Source organism: Tamandua tetradactyla, chromosome 14, assembly GCF_023851605.1.
Source record: "Tamandua tetradactyla isolate mTamTet1 chromosome 14, mTamTet1.pri, whole genome shotgun sequence".
NCBI classification, from domain to species: Eukaryota; Metazoa; Chordata; class Mammalia; order Pilosa; family Myrmecophagidae; genus Tamandua; species Tamandua tetradactyla.
In genome coordinates, this window is record NC_135340.1 from 12,326,123 (window position 1) to 12,348,148 (window position 22,026).

Consider the following 22,026-nt stretch of genomic DNA (forward strand, 5'->3'; position numbering starts at 1 on the left):
AAATGTTGGAGACTAAAAGAGATATCAATTTAATGATTCAGCAATCATATTCATTTGTTAAATCCTATCTTCTCTGTATAACTCCACCATCACTTTGATTTTTGTATCCCTCTGTTTAGGGGTGTTTGGGCTATGACCATTCTAACTTCTTCATGTTGGAAGGGTCTGTCAATAATATGGGGTAGGGGTATGGAATTGTCTGATGTTCTGGAGAGGCTGGGTCCTCTAGGTTTCAGGATTTATCTGGACCAGGGATCCATATGGGGGCTGTAGGTTTCTGGAGTTACTCTAGTGCATGGAACTGTTGTGGAATCTTATATATTACCCTAGGTGTTCTTTAGAATTGGCTGGAATGATCCTGGTTAGAGTTTCACAAATTACGATAGGTAGCAATGTCTAACTGAAGCTTGTCTTGCATAAGAGCAACCTCCAGGGTAGCCTCTCAACTCTATTTGAACTCTCTCTGCCACTGATACTTTATTAATTACACTTCTTTTCCTCCTTTTGGTCAAGATGGAAATGTTAATTCCATGTGCCAGGGCTGGATTCATCCCTGGGAGTCATCTCTTACACTGTCAGGGAGACTTCCACCCCTGGATGTCATATCTCATGTAGGGAGGAGGGGAATGATTTCTCTCATAGAGTTGGGCTTGGAGAAAGTGAGCCCACATCTGAGCACAAAAGAGATCTTCCAGAGGTAACTTTAACCTATACCTATAGGTAGGCTAAGCTTCTCTGCTACCTACATAAGTCTCACAAGAGTAAGCCTTAAGATCAAGGGCTTGGCCTATTGATTTGGGTGTCCCTAAAGTTTAACACAGTATCAGGGGATTCCGTGATGGTAAAGTTTAATAGTTCCATATTTTTTCTCCCATCCCTCAAGGGACTTTGCCAATACTTTTTAATTATCTGCTCAATATACCCTAGGATGTATCCAGGCATTATATTAAACTATACAGGATTAAAAGACTTTTTTCTTATTCTGGGCTCCCTGTGTTTCAATTGTTCAGATAAACTATACAGATAGGTTGAGTTAGATTATGTGCTACAATAAATTTAGGTTCCAGACCAAATAAACATTCCTTTCTTTGGTCTCAAAGATCATGTATGGTTCTAAAATATAGACAATGTCTCCCTTACCCCTGAGTTCTGAACTACTTTAACCCCAGAGTGATCTGCTTCATTCTTATCTCTAAATACTAGGATGTATCTATCTACACACACACACACACACACACACACACATATATATATATATATAAAACGGCCTCTCGAAATCCAGAAATAATAATTACCACTCTGGACTGCATGTGTCGGCTATAACAGCTTACAATCTAGGCCCCTGTTTCTCATAAGCATTTTCTAAAGGAGACCATACCATAATTGTTCTTCCTTTTCTGGCGTATTTGCCTTACCAAATATCCTACGTGTTCATTCACATGCCTCATGATTTTGTTCCTTTTTGTAGCAGCACAACATTCGATCATATGTATACACCATTGTTCACCAATCTATTTCTCAGTCAGTGCATTCATCAGCCAGCTGCATTCATCAGGCATCATGTATAGTGTCCAAAATCCACAGTCCATAAACACACTCAATTTTACATAATTTTATTGTTCCCAAGAGAAAGAGAGCCAATAACACACCCTCACCAAACAGGAAATCTAAACCTCCTCTTAACTTGTGTCCCTCCCCCCATTATTTACTTCTGCTGTGGCTGTGGTAGTGCTGATATTTTTCTTTTAAACATACCTGTAGAATGAAATAACAGTTTTCTACCTGTAACTTGGACTTAAAAACTCTTTGTATATTAATCATACTTTTGAAGTAATTCTTGCAAGAACTAATTTATATTTCTAGTGTTTATCAGTGAGACACATAGGTCTATACAACGCCTTTAACTCTTGTTCATCTTCAATATGGTAACATTGCTTATAGACCCACTAGAGAACCGCCTTCATTTCTATTCCCTTATATTGGAGTTCAAACTCATTAGCTAACCATTCACCCATCTCCAGTTTCTGTGTATCTCTAAGCCCCTTTAATTCTGTTATAAGCCTCTGATTCTACCTTTATCATGCTCATAAAAGTGGAATCATACAGTATCTATCCTTTTGTCTCTGGCTTATTCTCACAGCATTATGTCCCCAAGGTTCATCCATCTTCTCATGTGCTTCATGACATAATTTCGTCTACTACTGCATAATATTCCATCATATGTATCTACCACATTTTGTTAATCCACTCATGTGTTGATGGGCATTTGGTTTGTTTCCATCTTTTGGCAACTGGGAATAATGTTGCTATGAACATTAGTGTGCAAATGTCTGTCTCATTGCTTTTGGTTCTTCTGGGTATATACCAACTAGTGTTATTGCTGGGTCATAAGGCATCTTAATATTTAGTTTTCTAAGAAACTGCCAAACTGTCTTCCATGGTGGCTGCACCATTATACATTCCCACCAGCAGTGCATAAGTGTCCCACTTTCTCCACGTCCTCTCCAACATTTCTAGTTTCCTGTTTGTTTACTAACAGTCATTCTTAGTAGTTTGAGGTGGTATCTCATTGTAGTCTTGATTTGTATTTCCCTTACAGATAATGAAAATGAGCTCCTCTTCATTTGCTTTTGAATCATCTGTGTTTGCTCTTCAGAAAAGTGCCTATTTATTTCTTTAGTCCATTTTATACTTGGGTTGTATGTTCTTTTGTTGTTGAGTTATATGATTTCTTTATGTATACAGGATATCAAACCCTTGTCCATATGTGATTTCCAAATATTTTCTCCCATTGAATTGGCTTCCTCTTCACCTATTTGACAAAGTTTTTTGAGGTGCAGAAGCATTTGATTTTGAGGAGTTCCCATTTACCTATTTTTTTTTTCTTTTGTTGCTGGTGCTTTTAGTATAAATTTCAGGAAGCTATGTTCTATTACTAGGTTTTGAAGATGTTTCACGACATTTTCTTTTCAAGGCTTTATGTTGTTAGTTCTTATGTTTACATGTTTGATCCACTTTAAGTTAATTTTTGTAGAGGGTGTAAGGTAGTGGTCCTCTTTCATTCTTTCAGCTATTGATATCCAGTACTTCCTTGCCCATTTATCAAAAAGACTATTTTGTCCCAGTTCAGTGGATTTGGGGGCCTTGTCAAAACTCAGTTAACCATAAATTTGTTAGTCTATTTCTGCACTCTGGATTCAATTCTATTGGTGAATGCTTCTATCTTTGTGTCAGTACCATGTTATTTTGGCCACTGTGGCTTTATAATAGGTTTCAAAGTCAGGGAGTATCAATCCTCCCACTTCATTCTTCTTTTTTGGATCCTTTTAGCTATTCAGTGTCTCTTTCCCTTCCTGATGAATTTGGTAACTAACTTTTCCAAGTCTTTCAAGCAGGTTGTTTTAATTTTGATTGGTAGTGTGTTGAATCTGTAGATCAATTTGGATAGAATTGACTTCTTAACTATATTTAGCCTTTCTATCTATGAGCAGTGAATGTCTTTACACCTAGATCTTCTTTGATTTCTTTTAGAAATGTTATGTAGTTTTCTGTCTACAAGCCCTTTACATCCCTAGTTAAGTTCATTCTTAAGTACTTGATTCTTTTAGTTGCTATTTTGAATGGAATTTTTTCCTTAACTGACTCCTCAGTTAGGTCACTGAATATGTATAGAAATGTCATTGATTTTTGCATATTAATTTTATATCTTTCCACCTTGCTAAATTTATTTATTAGATCAAGTAACTTTGCTGTAGATTTCTCAGGATTTTCCAAGTATAGTATCATGCCATCTGCAAATCATGAAAGTTTTACATCTTCCTTTCCAATTTGGGTGCTTTTTATTTCTTTGTCCTGCCTGATTGCTCTAGCCAGAACTTCTAGCACAATGTTGAATAGTAGTGGTGACAGCGGGCATCCTTGTCTCATTCCTGATCTTAGGGGGAAGGCTTTCAGTCTCTCTCCATTGAGTATGATGCTTACTATCGGTTTATCATATATTCTCTTTAACATATTGAGGAAATTGTCTTTGATTCCTATTTTTGTGGTGTTTGTATCAGAAAAGGATGTTGAATTTTGTTGAGTACTTTTTCAACATCACTGTCTCTGTCGCCCTCCCATCCCTTCTCTAAGTTTTCCTTGAGGCAGAGCTGAACTCAATCTATCCTATTCTGCCATCTTCCCAGAACTCCATATACACATTTTTAAAGTAAGAGTAAGCAGCAGTAGAAATAACTGTTTTATGCCCTCTTTGAATTTTACTCGGCATATTGGCATTTGACTTTCTGCAACCCACTGAGACTCTTTAACTTCTGCCAGTTCATGAGAAGAGATAATGCCTAATGACTCTTCTTAATTCAAAGACTTTTGGAGATTTCATGTGATATTTGCCATCATAGATTGGGAATATGAAGATTTATCATAATTCTAGATATCACCCCAAGATAAAAATATGTGTGTGTTTTCCACATTTCTTCTCTTGCCTTACTCTCTCAAACTCCTTTACTTTTCCATTATAAATATTTTCACCTTTATGAAATTAGCATCTAGCCAAACTAAACTGAATTAGCATACTCACTTCATCTGAAAGCAGGTTTTATTTGAAACAAAGATCCAGAAGCTGCATTCTGTAATAACATGAGATTGCCTTAGTTGTGATATATCTGGCTTCTGTGGGAGTTCCAAAGTCATGGTGGCTTCATTGAGATGTTTATTTATATCTTCCATAAAAATCTGGAGTCTACTTTACAAGTATAACAGGCTCTTTGCATCTCCTTGCTCTTGTGTCCTCAGGTGCAAGTTCAACTACATAGTCCAAGATGGCTCAAAACAATTCCACATTTTAGCCTATGGGAATAGGAGTAGAGGAACTTGGGAAATTAGACCCTTTATTACAAATATACAAACTAGACATTGTGTGTGTTCTTCCTTGTTCTGCTCACATCCATTGACCTGTAAATAGTCACAGTGGAGGCCTCACTTCAGAGAAGGCTGAGGAAGCACAGTCCTGACTGCTGGGAGCCATGCATTCATCTCAGCATTGAGGTTATATAACTAAGGGGGGGGGGGAGGAAGAATAGATATTGGGGGGCAATTAGCAGGCTTGGCCACCAGCATATGGTGAATTTTATGGAACAGATTTTTGAAGAACTAAGCCACATTTGGGAATAAGTGGAGAATTGAAATTGGCATACAGGAAAATTCAGCTAAAGAAACTGTAATATAAACATATAAAAGGAAGAAATTGGTAAAGATCTGAGTTATGGTAAGATTCATTAGTGTCAAGATTCTGAAGAGAATACTAGTGTTCAATTAATTCATTGTCAATGCATGCTAAAATCTTCCCTAAGTAATTCATTGTCAATGCATGCTAAAATCTCCCCTAAGTGTCTCTAGCATAGAGTTTATGTAACAATATTGCATCTAATTTCAACGTGAAATTAGTATAGGAATGTAACAGATTTAGAGAAAGAAGTGCTGTGATACAAAATTAGTTGCAAAGCCCAATCATAATATCTTCCATAAATTTCATTCACACAAGATGGTTTCTTTTTGCTACATATTATATATATGTTGTCTAAAACCTTTGAGTCTTACAAAATGACACGTTATAAATAATTTGATGTAAAAAAAATATGGTTAGGGCAAATGACTCAATATATTTATAATTTTTTTTAAACATAGCATAAGCAAAAGGATTAATATTCTCAATAATAGCATAGAAAAGAACCATATTAAATTGATAACCAATACATAAAGAAGAAAATTTTCCACCACCATCATCAAAAGTGAATAAATACTCAGGAAGCATATGGCCAAAATTAATCAGGAAGTATTATGTGGAAGGAAGTGAGTATACTGTGCAGTACGTTTCTTTCAGATGTATACATCCAACTGTGTTAGTGTGCTATACCTAGCTGCAGTTATTTGATGCAATATTAACATACTTGGAAAAGTCATATATAAACTGGTACAGATTCCATAATTCTCCTTTATGAGCTGACTCATTGCAGAAATGTACATTGTTAGCAGAGGAGCCTTTAATTATTTCTGTGATATTGTCAAGCAAGACTGGTTTGTTTGCAGCAGTGGCTTAATTCAGACCACCTGGGCTGCTCAAACACTCCTTTCCCAAGAAAAGCTTGGCATCAGGACTGGCTCTTGTCGAGGTCCGGGAAGATGAGTGCTTGGAATATTCTGGTAAGAATGTAACAGGAAGCCTGCTAGTACCTGAGCCAGCCATGGCCCATTCCAGGTTCGGGGTTCTTGTCCCTGGAAAGAATTCAGCAATGAGAGGGGCCAGTAGTAGTAAGTAGTGAAATTTTATTAAAGAAAGAGAGAGAATATATGATAAAGAAGTTAACACAGATGTGCTTGAGATAGAGACAGGCGTCCAGTGGAACGGGTTAGCTTGTTATACAGGAAGGTTTTTCAGTGGCTTCCCATCCCCATCTTTGAACATCAGGTGTCCTCTTTGTTCCAGGAGGAGATAGCTGTAAGTGCTTGTGGGGCTCCATTACATAGTCAAAAATTGTTTTGGGGCAGATGCTTAATAATCTTTGTGACCCAATGATTTTAGTTAAAAACTAAGAGTCTGCCTTGGGCCAGTGTTTTTATAAGCTGTTATGGCTTGGGGAGATTTGGGGGCCTTAGGGAAATTTTGTTCCACGGAGTTTGCAGCTGTGTGTTAACTCTTTCAGAGCTGGATAGAAGACCATGCACCCCAGCCTTAATACTCTATTCTATCCAGCCTCGAGAATGCTTTGTATGCCTAAAACCTTGGGCTGAGGTATCAGATAGCTGAGGTTAGCGATGCAATTTATGGCTAACACCTATTTTTGCTCTAGGAGGCTATGGTCTAAGTAGCTTAAATCAGTCATAAAAGCACTACTGCCTACATGTCTGACCCCCAATAAAGCCTCTGTACACCAAGGCTCAAATAAGCTTCCCCATTTGCCATGTATCAATGCAGGGAGAATTTACTGCCTCTGTGCAACTCCACTGGGAGAGGGCATCTGGAAATCTGAGTCTAGATTTTCCTGAATTTAGCCGCAGGAGTCTTTTCTCTTTGCTGAAATTAATCTATATCCTTTGTTGCAATGAGCGCTAGTCATAAGTATTACATCTTTTCTAAGCCTTGTGTGTCCTTCTAGTGAATCATCAAGGCTGAAAATAGTATTGGGAACCCCTGAAAGAGCTAGAATTTTGCCAGAATGAAATCAATAATACATGGAAGACAGCAAAGAATTTTCCCACAATCTGCGGCTTATTCAACATGCCATGCTGTGTTCTTCTATTGCTTTCTATATGACTCATGCCTACTGCTTGAAAATACACTAGGAAAACATATTAGGTATTCCATTCCCATATCTGTAATATACATCCAATGCTGCTAATCCAGGATAAAAGTAATGTTTGATTCATGTTAGAACATAATTGCTATTCTGTGGAAAGCTGGGGAATGGATCTCCTCCTTAGCTTTGTACTAAACAACCTGAGAACCCAAACTGATTTTATGCTGAAAGTCTCTCAGATTAACTGGAGTTGTTCTGACAGGGTCTGCATCTTCATCTTCTCTCCTCTTAAATCAAAACCAGTAAAACCCAGGTGTGCGCATACAATACTACATTTGTTCAATTCTATATCATCTCTTTCTCCAAGCCCATTTGCCAAGAAAAACACCATCCTCCACCTCCATCACCAAGCAAATTGCTCATCAAAGAATGCACAGTGATGCAGGTATTGGGTAAGATGCATCATCTTGGCCTAGATAATCTAGACACAAAATGCCTGTTGCAATGAGAAAGTCTGTGATTTCTATTGCAATATTTCAGCCTTTCACTATTTTATATTGTCTATTTTACTATACAAGGACCAATACTGTAGTGAGATCTTCATGTTGGACAAATCAGACAGCTTTATTTATTTTTGAATGTACTAAGGGAGAAATATCTATAAAAATCAACTGTCCAAAAACTTCCATTTCTGCCAAGATGGAATATTTCTACTCCAGATCCTTCATCCAACAGCAGCAACAACAAAACTAGAAGTAACACAACAACAAACATGGGTGGGTTCTGACAAGTGAACAGAAAGTGGGCTGCCTGGGGGCCTCAGAACTTGAGGAACAGTGGTGGGACAGCAGTGGGCTCTCTGGGTTTCCTTTTTGCTCCCCATATTTCAAAAGAGTGGACTGCAGAAGAAGTTTTCAAACTGGATCACCAATGAGCAAGATGTGAAACAGAAAGTAAAGTCTAGGTATATAAAGGATGCTCTCCACAAATCTATACATATTTTTTTCTAATGCATAAACTTCCAGGTCACATAGAAACTTTTGCGAAATGTAAAAGTTTAATTTACTTTTATATAATGAATTTTACAGCTCATTTTGTGTGTTATAGGCTCACCTGACCACAATTGGATTTGAGAATTAAAAAGATTGATAATTGAGCAATGGTTTTCAAAATTGGTCATTGAATGTAAAGTTTTCTTTGCTTTTAATTTGTTATGCATGATTCATCCTGTCTGTGAAATCTGCTATAGAAAGGGGTGCTAAATTTTTGATTTCTTACCTCCTCCTCTGCCCTTCAAAATAATATTCACAGGGGGACTTTAACATAGAACGCCTATTCAGTTTCCTTCAATTATCATAATTTTGCTAGTATAAAGGGACATAATAAAAAGAAGTAAAATATTACCTCATCAGATGACTGAGCTTGAGCTTTTCATGCAGAAATAAGAGTGAGTCTCGTGATGAGTAGCCACTTGTAAGTGTGCAAAAAAAAATCACAGGAAAATCATGGTACATTTATTTGAAGTATCAATTTAATCAGTGAAACTCATTGGAAATCCCCATTAAGTACTTTTCATGGTAAATTGACTACCACCACAATGTTACTGGCAGGGGTTCTGGTGCATATTAATGGAAAGTTCAGGTAACTCATCAAGGGTTGTTCTTATATGGAAATTAAATTTATAAATTAAATGTAATTCTCTCCACTGAAAAAATGTTTTAATTCAGCTCTCAATTATTTATGAGTCATGCACCTCTTAACAGAAGACATCAGTTAAATAACTAAGTAATGTTCAGAATTAATTATTATGGGATCCATTCAATAAGAAAAGTGAGTAAGTTCTCATAGGAACTTAGACATAATTTTGTGCTAAAATAATTGCTCACTGTTCCTTCAATAAAAGTACGTATGTGCACCAAAAGGATTTGTCCAATTTTATTATTTTGTGTTTTTGTTAAACCTATAATATTAGTTTTAAATTCTTTCATGTTACACGAATTATTATGGTCTTTTATGGAAAATAAACTATCAGAGGACTGAAATGACCCAACGAAGAAGGTGAGAAAGACTCGTAGCAAGACAAATATCAAAAAAAATTACACATTGACTTGTAAGGAGAGGTCAGTATTTGGATATAAAACATGATTTAAAAAAGTCTCTCACCATTGTGAAAGGGGCCACTTCCTCCCTAAAGTCAGTGGGTTGGAACAGTTTTTGAAGCTTAACTTAACACCCTAGCTTCTCTGTTAAACACTTATTCAGAAAATCTGTCCATAAAACTAGCTGAACTGATCTTTTTGTACTGCTCACTGCACAGAAAGATTCTATGTGCATCAGAGCAATTTCAGTTACAGAAGATAGTATGTACTGGATTGTCAGCTCTGTAAAATCCATGCTTTATTCACAAAGTTAAGTCTAGCCACTGAGTGAAACTTAAAGATCACAGTTTTAAATACAAAAGTTTTAGTTACTCAGAACAATAAGGCAAATGTTAAGAAGAATAAAAAGCATAATTATTAAATACTACTAATTGTCATTTGCTACATTATCTAAGCAGTCAGTCTTTTTTAACCAGTAGCATTGACGCGTAACTTAAATATGGCTTTGGAAATCCTTGTTTTGTAAAATAGCAAAACAACAACAAAAAAACCTTTCATCTGCAAGCAGGCAGAAATCTCTGGTGCCAAGAGGACAGCACAATTGGCAACTGAGATGAAGTAGATAAGAAAGAGTTAATGTGCATTAACCGACTAATTCATTTATTCATTTTTTTAACAAAAAAAAGTTTATTGAGAATAAAAAGCAAGGACCTCTGGAAAGTAACGCACAGAATTTAAATCACAACAATAGCACTGTGAGGAGATCAGGAAGAAAGAGTTCTCTGGATGAGATTTAAAGTTAAATTAGTTGGAAGATAAATGAAGTCTGTACTTTCTATCCCAAAGACTAAACAAAGAATGGCATGAAAGAGGAATTCTGAGCAAATAACATGGCCAGGACTAGGTAGCCTGTGGGGGCTGAGACAACAATGGAGAAGATTCAGCAACACATTTCTTGGGTGAAAGGGCCATTTATTTTTCTCCTTTTGCTGGGGTGCAAGAAGCAAAGAAATTACACTGGGCCTCAGAGCTTTGAGGATCTTTATCCATAGGACTGAACACCCCAAGATTCTTTAAGCTAATGCAATTGTGAGCCCATTGAGGGTCAGGCACCTCTGCCCGCAGAAGGACAGCGGGGCTGTGGAAAGGAAAACACAGCACCAGCACTTAGACAGTGCTAGCCAAGGACTAAATCTAAATTATGGCATTCCATACACAATGCAAAATGCAAAATGCATAAGACAAATTAAATAATGAGCAGTATCTTCTTAGAAACAAAGATTTCATATTTCAAAATGCTTCTGCCTTCCATAAAAAAATGAAATATGACATACTCAAGTTAAGCCAAATTGCCTAGGTTTCTGCTTCGCTCTGCACTGTGGAGACATTGCATCTTATACCACACTTGGAATTTCTAAGTAGATTTATTCTTCTGACTTATTAATATTAATAAGAAGGAAAAAATCCTAAGGTAGAAACTCAGCCAATTCCTGAACCAGTTAGGCTTCTTGCTTTTTTATTACATTTGTTACATTTGATGAAAGCATATTTTTATAATTGTTCTATTAACTAGAGTACTTCCTGCTTTTAATGAAAATGTTTTGACTAAAATACCCTTTTCAACATCTCTTCTGCATCTCCACATGTATTCAGATATATTTTTTCCTGGGGAAAAAAGACTTTTTTAAATTAAAAAAATGAATTAAATTAAATGCTAGAATAGAAAAGCACATAAAGAATTTTCATCTTCATTTTATACTTTTCAAATATAGTAAACTGTAAATGCACTATAACCAGAGGTACCATGTACAAGATTGGGAGAGTGGTAATAAAAAGAAAGATATGTATTCCCAGATCACTACTTTGGATAATAAATATAAATTGTATTCAACTTATACTCCTATAATGATTATATCCAATCAGTTAAAGCTAAATAATAAAAACATCCTATGTTTTTTTCATGAAAACATTTTGATTGCCCTCTGGAAAGCTTGTAATAATATTTAGTCCCCTTGGAAGTATTATATCTAATTCCATTTGGCTTTGGGGATATAAGATAACCAATGGAGGGCAAATAATATTTTGTCTTGGTTTGTTTGGATACCTTTGAGTGGTGGCATTCTGGCATGTCTCATTTGCAGCCTCTCAAATCTTTTTTGCAGTCTCTCTCTGTCCTGCAGCTTGCCCCACAAGCTGGCCTCTAGAACTGCCAGCTGGATTTTGTGTGATCTATTGAAACTTTCACTCCTCTCAAATTTCATATTCCCGTGGTTAGGGCACTTACCTGGATCTCTTAGCGTAATTCATTCCTTTACCCTTCTAAGCCCAGGTTTGGCGACAGTTTCCTATGGTTCTGGTCTCTGCGTTCCTTAATATTTCTTGGTAGTTTCCTTAAAATGACCATACCTGTGAATATAATCCTTCTTAAATTTTATTTGAAATCTAGCCATGTATGTCTTCTCTTTTTTCAATAATTTATTAATTATTTATATGAATTGATTTCTGAATTGTCAACATTATTCCTGTTCCATAATTTTTAAACATGAATATTTACCTTTATTGGCCTTTTTTCTTCCTCTCTCACATTGTTCTTTGTAGTCTAAACATATATTTCAGCTTTTTGTTTTATTTGCTTTGCTTGCTTTTTGTTTTTTTTTTTGCTTTGCTTTATGTTTTGCTCTAAAAAGTTTTGTAGTTTTATGTAATCACATTAACAGTGAATAGTGTACGGAATTTATTTTGGAATAAGAAATGGAATTATTTCCTACTACTCAGCATCACCACTCCAGCCAGTTGTCTTAAGATCATTTATTGAATAAGTTTGTTTTCTCATAATCTCTAAATATAGTATATAACATAATATATATATATATACACATATATATATAGCATAATAAATTAGGAGTTTATCTTTTTATTTAAAAACAGGTGGCATTTACTGTATATTTTAAATGGCTATTTTAAGTCAAGAATTATGAAAATTCCTGAGATTTTACCTACTTACTAGGTAACAGATTAACCTGCCACAATTTCATCAATGTTTGTAGAAGTTACGAGACTCCTGGGACAGAGAAAACTACTTTATTACTCATGGCACTTCAAGCAGTCAGAATTTCACGTGTGTCAGATCCCCTTGATGCCAAGTCCTAAGGGACTGAAGCAAAATGGTCCCGGTATCATGTGCATGCAGTAGGTTTGCATCACAACTGAGAAACTTCAGTGTTAGTGAATTCTGAATTGTTTATAAATGCCAGGAGAAAGACATTTTCTTTATTATACTCTACAGTAAACAAATATGACCTTTTCTCCAGAGGATGACATAACCTTAGTCTTCCAAGATCGTTTGTCACACAAATGTCCTTGGAAAGTTAATCTGAAAAATAAAAAAGTAGTCAATATCACTGTTTGCAAGATGTGCAGAAATTTAAGAGACTCATGGAAAACTATCTGCAAATAATAAACAAAAGTAAGAAAAAGTAGATATAGAAAAATCATCTAACATAATGATATTTTTTGTTTCCTGTTAAAGAAACTCAAAGAGTCAGAATCTAGAATATAGGTTACCAGGGGACAGGGTAGGGATAAGGAATGAGAAGTTAAAGCTTAAAATGTACAGGTTCCTACTGAGAATTATGGAAATATTTTGATAATGGATAGTGGTAATGGTAAGCACACCATTGTGAACATAATTAACAGAACTGAAATATCTATCTGAATATGATTATAAGAGGAAGTGTTAGATTGTATATATGGTAACAGAATAAAAAATTAAAAATCTGTGGAACTATATTGAACAATGAATCTAAGTTAAGCCATGGGCTATAGTTAATACTACAATGATAAAAACGTGCTATCATCAATTGTAGGAAATGTTCCACATTAGTGAAAAGTGTTCATAATAGGAAAGTATACTGGAATCCTGTATTTTATGCATGATTGTTCTCTAATAAAAAAAAATTCTCTAATTAAAAAAAATTTACAGAGCTCAATATTGATATTCTTATCTAGGTGAAGTAAACAGAATTCCCAAAACCTAAAGATTTTAAACATTGTATTGTTAGTGATCATTAATTATATGCTGTTTACTTTAATGAGAATAAAACTATAATTCACTGTTAGGCTTGTTGCTACATGCATGAAAGCATACACACATTCATTTATCAGTCTGAAGTTCACTCTGCCCTTCAGATGCTAAAATTTTATGTGGGTTCTTAGGCAAAGATGAAGGAATATCTCCTTTCACTGTAGCACATCACTAAATGTTTTGATTTTCTTAAAAGATATAAAACTAAAGGTGTTCTTACTTTCAAGTAGTGTTTCTTCATCACAGGAAATCTTATTTCTAAATTATCATTGTTGACATCTCCTTATAGTGTTAAAAAAATAGAACAGAAAACAGTAAGTTTGTGGCCTTTTAAATGCATATTTCTATTTCTGAAATATGTGTTGATGGTCTATATATCTTGAAAGCATTTCGTGCTAACACTTCCTTTCATATGTCATCCACCCAGTTCCCATTTTGTTAGTGAAATTATTTGTAATGGCATAGTTTATAGTATTTTCATATTCTTATATAACTGTAATTTATAAAGATATTAATTTTTATTTGTGTCTTTTATGTAAATCTGTGCTCATCACTAAGCACGAGTACTTTATTTTAATTCCCTATTTTTATCTTTTCTTGATCTGATTCTCTTTAATTGTTTTAGTTTCATTCCATCCTCAAGAACAGTTTGTATGTATGTTTGTGAATGTTGTTAATCTGCCCTCATGTTTTTTCATGCTATTTATTTTAATCTTTCCTAGGCATAAAAAACTGTTTGGGTATTCTATTTGTTTTGAACTGTGAGGATGGTTTATTGACTTCCTTTATTAACAAATATAAGGTCCCCCCTCCATCAGGATTTATGATTTCAAGGTTAATTTTTATCCGCACTTACTAGAGCCTTAAAGAATGGAAGGAAGGCCTTAAAAGTGTTGCTGTGGCAGTGTTAATTCTCATTTCTGAGCACCAGAGTTTATGTGCCTCTTTGAGAGATGAATCTCAATTTTAAATAGAGGTATTTGGTAGCTTAATACCATGTCCTTAATTCAGCATATAGATATGTATGTCAGAGAAAATTCAGCATTTGGATCGTCTCTCAGAATCCACATGTTCCTTTAAGGCAGTAGCTTTTTACACTAATCCAAAAATGAAACATAATTTTAAACACTTTCACTTTTAGGTTGTTTCAGAGGAATTCCTAGAATATTAGTATGACTTCTGAAGACCCAGGGCAAGGTCAGGAGCTCTGGCCCTTCGCGGTGACCTGCTCCAAGCTTCTTGGTTGGTTTTGGTCTTTCAGTGGCTGTCACTGTTCTTGTAGTCACTTCTTTAGCATTTCTAAAGGCATCCCTGCTTGAGTGGGGAACATTGTTAGTGTTGCTATTGTTAGTCAAATCGTTATGAAGCACAGATTTTGTTTCTGGCTTTTTCCCTAGCATTTCTATTTAGAAGGCTTCTCAGAGCTTCTCTCCAATATACAATTTTTATTTGGTTTTATAAACTTTAATTTATAATTTCAAAAATCTACATTTTACTCGATGTTTATGTAATTTAAATAATTTACTGTCCGTGTTTTATATTGCTCTCAAATAAAACCTATTTCCAAGATGTCATTTTTATATAAAATGCTCTGTATTATGACACAAAATGCTACTTTTCACTGATACCTGGTTTTTCTTCTCCTTCCGAACACATGAGAAAATTGCATTTCTCTTACCCATTGGAGTTGTGTCAGGCCAAGCTATAGGATTTTAGAAAGATTGCAAATGTGACATGGTTTACTTACAAAAGTGCTCACTTCTCCACCTGTTCGTCTTCCATCACAGCTCTCATGAAAGCATGTTACAAAGACCTATACAAGGAATGCTTCTGTACAAAGAAATACTTTGTGTGAGTAGAAGTGACCATATTTAAACTCAGTATTATGGGTTGAATTGTATCCCCCCAAAAAAGAAATGTTCAAATCCTAATCTCATCCTGTTAATGTGACCTTATTTGGAAATGGCGTCTCTGAAATGTCCTTAGGTAAAAGGACACCTTATAAGAAGGACACCATTGAACACAGACGGATGAGGCAGCACCCCATGTGATAAGTGAGATAGAGAAGACATGGATTACTAGCAAACTACCCAAAACTAGGAAAAGCAAGCAAGTTTCCCCTACAAGCTTATGTGGAATCATGACCTTGCCAACAATTTCATTTCAGACTTCTAGCCTCCAGAAATATGAGACAAAAAATTTATATTGTTTTAAGTTATCCAGTTTTTGATGCTTTTTTATGGCATCTTATGCAACTAAGACACTCAGTGAGATTTGAGATAATATTAGGAATCATGGCACACAACTGAGATCTGCTCTCACATCTTCCCTTTGGCCATTGCTCTTCTTTGGGTATTGCTTTAGTGTGCAGTACCGAGCCTGTGTTGCTAAGATAGTCTTCGTGCTATTCCTAAATTTTCAGGGAGAGAGCAGAGAATAAAATTGTTTATAGGTCTCTGGTTGTTGGGGGTGGCATTTCATGCTTCTTTTCTTTGAATAATATCAAGTTATACCTAAATAGACTATTTGACATCCCTATCCCCAAATAATGTAGCTTCCCACCCTAATTTTCTAGCACTTAGTGATTTTAGAATAACCTTCATTATGTTTGATTTTTTCCTAGCAATGATAACTCTGCAGAATCACAAATGTATCTTAGACCTTTAGGGGAGATTCCTTGGAATCTCATGTGCAGCATTTCTTTAGCATGAGTTCAGAACTCAGTTCAGAGTTTTTATTTTCAAATGTCTCAGCAATTCTTGTATGTTTATTCCATTATGGTCATTCAAATATGTGAGTGTGTATGTGTATGCATGGATGGACAGACATAATTTTATTCCAAAATAATATTTTCCTCACATCTCACAGCATTAATAATCTTTAGAAGAAAGGAATTTACACATTTCCTGGTTCAACATGTAGAAGGTTAAATCTGAGAAGTTTCATGTTTTTTCCTGTATTATGAATCAGCGTTCTGTTCTCCATATTTTTCATTTTTTTATACATTTGATAAGTTTGGTGGAAAGTTGCTTTCATCATTAATATTGTTGCTGAAACAATGTTTAATTTGCTATATTTCCAACAGTAGAGAAAGCATAAGTATTGAAGACATGAGAGCATTGCTGTGCTTTAAAAAGAAAATGAGGGAAAAAGAAGACAGTGAGGGAAGTGAATTGCTTTCTAAATACCGCAATTTTTGTGTTTCCATTTGAAGGCAATTTTTCAATTTAACTTCAGTGAAGTGCGCTGAAATAAATGATTGTATATTTCAAAATATAGATAAGCATTCTTTGTAAAACATTAATAAATAGATTATAGTGTCCTGATGCCCGCATCCCTTTCAAAACTTTCAAGTTTTCAAGTACTTAAACTAAAAATGATGGTAAAATTTCACAGGGGTAGCAGTATAGAAATACAATATAAAATATACTTATGATCACTCTTAAATGTAAGTGACCTGTCTCCAGGTACTAAGCCAACTACTGAGAAAAATCATATTTGAATGTAGATCACATTTTCACAGCTCAGCTTGACAAGTAAATTTTCCATTTATACTTACATTTATACCAGAATATGAATAATTGAAAATTGTCTAATGTTTAAATGAAAACAATATAAAGGTGAAAAAGGAATTTGTGGAAAATAACTGAGTGATAACAATGCAGTTTTTTAGAAAATATCTAATTAGAAGAGAATGTTGAGTCAGATAAAATTTTCATGTAATTTCTTCATTTATGTCATCATTTAATAATATTAACACTACAATATTCTTCCCTAAGCATCTCATTTGGTATTTTCTCAATAACTAAAGACTATCATAAAAATATATGATCATATTATACAATGCTAACTGAATTACTATAGTATTCAGACTTAGCCTGAAAGCAATTACATAATATATTAAATTAGTCAAATCTTTCAATGCCAGACATAGCTTGAAACTGTTAACTTAACTGTTAACTTTCTCTTAACCTTTGCTAGTTTTATCCTTATTCTTATCTTTCTGGTCATGATAGAAATGATCCAAAAATCATTTAATGATCTAAAATCATAAAAATGATCTAAAAAGGTCATGATCTAAAAATAGATCACTTTTCTGCTAATATTTTTGTCCATATGTCATCAAAATGAATTGTTGAAAATGGATGAAAAATGATATAATCCGAAAACAAATAAATAATATGCTATAGTAGGTTTTTAAATATAAATCAAACTTTCTGAAAGATACATAAATGTTATTTTATGTATTTGTTATATTGGAAAGTACATTACAAATGGGTAATCTTAATAATACTTCACAGAAGAAAATATTTTGAAGTAGTTTGAGAATATATCTTGCCTCCCTAAATGTTCATTTTGAATAAAATGAATATCCAAATGAACAAGAAGGGCATGTGATAATTATTCAAGGTTTGTTTCACTCCACTGAATGAAAGAATCATGTGTTAATTGCATAGTTTAGGAATTTTTAAATCTTTTTAAAATACTTGAAGTTTTGGGTTTTAGCATTTCCATTTTTTTCTAAAGATTTTACCTCCATCTTGGATGTGGAGGAATATTGTCCAAAAATGTATCATTAGTCAATAAAATAATTTAAAAAAAAATCTTCAGAATTAAGGGACCTGATCAATTATAAATGAATTTGGATTCTCTTTAGTTTTTACCCAATAGCATCTGTCACAGTAAACCTAATTCAACATAGCTTTGTAATACGATGTATTATATAACATTTTTTAAAAATTGTCTTTCTTTCACTATTATAGTTGAAGGAAGAGAGAAGATATTTAAACACATAGTCAAATTTTAATATCATGTTAATTTCGTAATATACCACTTAAAGACAGTGAACAAATCAATGAAATTTTCTATGAGATTTCTATTTAAATTTCTAATTTAAATATATGTGCTATCCATATATTTCTTTAATGAAAAAAATGCATAAAATCAAAACAAAATCTTTTTAATTAGTCATATAAGGAGATGCTGTTATAGACATGTCATAAAATTTCTAATGCACTTTTTTCCTTAAAATACTTCTATCTCTCACAGACACCCCTGGTTTCCCAAATAAACAGTAACAGCATTTATTGGACACTAAATCTTAGTTGGTTACTGTTCCAAATATGCTGTAAGCCTCACTCCTTAAATCTTCCTCTTTTAAGTTAGCTATGTTTTCTTTTCTTATATGTGAAAAACTTCAGATTCTAGGGGTCATCATTCCTACCCAGAGTTTCACACTGGTAAATGGCAGAGCCAGGATTGGCTTCTACAGCCTTTTGCAAAGTGCATCACCTTTACCACTACTGTACAGCAGTAGGCAGAATAATGGCCCCCGATGATGTCCACTCCCAAATCTATGGAAACTCTGAATAGGTAATCTTGCTTGACAAAAGATTGCATATGTGGTTAAATAAAGACCTTGTGATGCAGATATTGTTCTGGATTATCTGGGTGGAATCAAATCTAACCACAGAGTCCTTATAAAAGGGAGTCAGGAGGCTGAGAGTCAGAGAAGCAGAGGTTGGAATGATGTGGGGCCACAAGCCAAGGAATGTGGGCAGCCTTCAGAGACTGGAAAAGGCAAAGGTACTGAGTCTTCCCTAGAGTCGGCAAAAAGATCTGAGCCTTACTGACCAATTTTCAACAGAACTTTAATATGTGATATCCATATTTTTTCTTTAATTAAAAAAATGCATAGTCAAACTGCCCTCCAGAACTATAATAAATTTGTGTTGTCATTTTTTGTGCATTTTTAAGACTAACACATTTAAGATAATTTCCAAATAGAAAGTTTCTTATAAAATATGTCTCATATTTTCTAATAACATGTGATTACCATACAAAATAATCAATTTTTTTGGAAAGTTTTGTAGCCAAACAACAACCTATAACCTGACAAAAATTATAGACTGAGAGTTTTGTAACCATAAATTAAATATTTCAGAATTTTTACTTTCTTCTGATTTTTTCCACCTCCAAAAATGTTCATTTAAAATCAGATTTGGGGCAGGCCACGGTGGCTCAGCAGGCAAGAATGCTTGCCTGCCATGCTAGAGGACCCGGGTTCGATTCCCAGTGCCTGCCCATGTAAAAAAAAAAAAAAAAAAAAAAAAAAACTATAAAATCAGATTTGCCTCTTAGAGGAAAAATGAGGATATAGTGTATAGTGCTACAATCACAGATGACTATAATTTTATAACAATATGTTTCAAATATGCCTTTATATGATGTGTTAAGACATGTGGACCAATATTTCTCACTTTTATATGCATGCGATCACTTGGGTGGGGCCAGAGATTCCTTCATTTCTATTAAACTCCTAGATGATGAATGCTTCTCATCCAAAGGCAAAAACTTGGTAGCAGGAATGGAAATGACTTGCCATTCCAGCTCCCACTGATACAATTTCATGGTTCCCGAATAAGAAACAAATGCACTCAATTGTTATATTGGTATAACTACAATCATCACTGAGTTCCATTTTCGGCCACTAAAATATCAAAGTTCAGAACTTGGCGCCTTGTTTTATGAATAGAAAAATATCTTAACAAATAGTAGTAAATTAAAATATTTAGCTGAAAATAGTATTTCTCCAAATGTTTATAAGAAATAACAGAGATAGATACCCTGAGTTATTATTCTCTTTGAAATTTGATCTCCTTAATGAAAAATAAACCTCAATCATTTCTAATGGCCAGGAAAGAGACTTTTCAAGTCAACTGGTAATCAAATTTTAGTACAGTCCTAATCATTTTGAATATCATTTAATTTAGATTGAAATTAGTAGTCTTAAAGCACTTTATGTAATGTCTAAAAATTAGATTAACTTCCCTTGAGAGTTGTTTTTAAGTGATTACCATGATTTAAAATCATAAGTAATGACAAAAAGCTTTAAGAGAAAACACTATTTGAAATTACATATTAACAGGGCCATTGGTAGAATTGTCTCATTTTTCTTTAAATAGTTTCTGAACATCAAACTTGTGAAGACAGTGAAAAGCAGATAAAACTTTATCCTTTACAAAGGATAAAATCACTGTGGAAATACTCATAACAAGATCAAACTAGATTAGATAAAATATAAGTGGTATATGTTCCTATAATAAAAATTTAAAAGCCATAGAACTGTACAACACAAACTGTTTACCCTAATGTAAACTATGTTACAGTTAATAATACAATTACAGTAATTCCCTCTCATCATTTGTAACAAAGGTACTATACTAATGTGAAATGTTAAAAATGGGAGCAGGTATAGGGGGACACTGTAATTTCCGCATTTTATTTCTGTAAACCTACAAGTTCTCTAAAAAAAAAATAGAAAGAGGACAAATGACAATATTTTAAGTGAAAGGAAAGCTAAATAGTAATAATGTTTTTGTGTCTTCTACTACAACATAGCATAGAATCATGACTTTCCATAATTATGCATAGGCAGTGTTCCTTCCATGGTGAATTTCTAAGGTAATTAAAAACTTTATATGTTCTTCAAAACCGCTTATTTTGCCTTTAGGTCTTACTGTTGTCACCAGAAGACTAGTGATGTCTCCTTGGAGAAGATTAGGAGCTACAGTTTCAGACAAATAAAAAAAATGCAACTATTAGTCATAATTGTATGAAGAAATATCATTATTTGTTTATGCAAACAAAGCAGATGGAAAACTGATGTCTTATTTTATATGAAGTGCACAGAAACAGACTAATGTATGCTGTCATTATTACATTGATTACTTTCGTCATGCACATATTTTTACTTTGCTACCAAAGCAATACACATATTAAAAAATAAAACATAAAAGAGCCTATTTAGATTCCCCTACCAAACTTCTCCCTAGTTCTAATGTCGTTTCCCCAAAGCAATCAGTTCTGCTTGTTTTATTTTTTAAATGATTAGGTTTGGCTTTGCTTATATCTTTTTGTATCTTGCTATTTTAGGATATTATGCATAGATTTTATGACCTGAAATATGAGAACTTAGCCTATTTACACTATTCTCTCCTTTTCCCCACTCCTAATTTTGATAGTTACCTAAGCTGTTGTTTTGTCAAGATACATGCCTTGAAATCAGTGGCCTCAACTGATTGAGATATTTTTCTGCAGGGGGCATTTGGCAATATGTGGACACCATTTTGATTCTTAGGACTTGGGCAAGAGTGCTACTGGTACCTAGTAAGTCAAGGTTAAGGATAACTGCTAAACGTGGAAGAATGCACAGGAGAGGGTCGCTCCTCCACAACAAAGTATCATTGTCCCAAATGTCCATATTGCCAATTTTGAGGAATTCTGCTTGGAATGAAATGAAAATTCAATTTCTTGCATCAATTTTATGTATCTCTCAAGTATGTTAAAAAAGCATTGGTCATCTAGATATCGTTTACATCCCATCACACTTTGCATCTCCTACACTTTTCAAGCACTACATGCCAGAGTTAAAATATTTTCATTACATTCTGTAATCATGATAAATTCCACTACAACAATTATTTTTGCTTCTCGGTTGGTAAAATGCCAAAGCCTCTGTATTATTGCCAGCATCCAGGACAAATTAAAT

General features: G+C 34.2%; 1 long non-coding RNA gene across 4 annotated transcripts in view; it reads left to right on the forward strand.

The window, feature by feature from the left end:
• Positions 1-21,160, forward strand: part of LOC143654803 (uncharacterized) — a 296,513-nt gene extending 275,353 nt beyond the window's left edge. For all 4 annotated transcript variants that reach the window (XR_013161970.1, XR_013161969.1, XR_013161972.1 and 1 more), the window contains one exon: positions 20,989-21,160. This is a non-coding gene — a long non-coding RNA (uncharacterized LOC143654803). The remainder of the gene's footprint in view (positions 1-20,988) is intronic.
• The last annotated feature ends 866 nt before the right edge of the window (positions 21,161-22,026 follow it).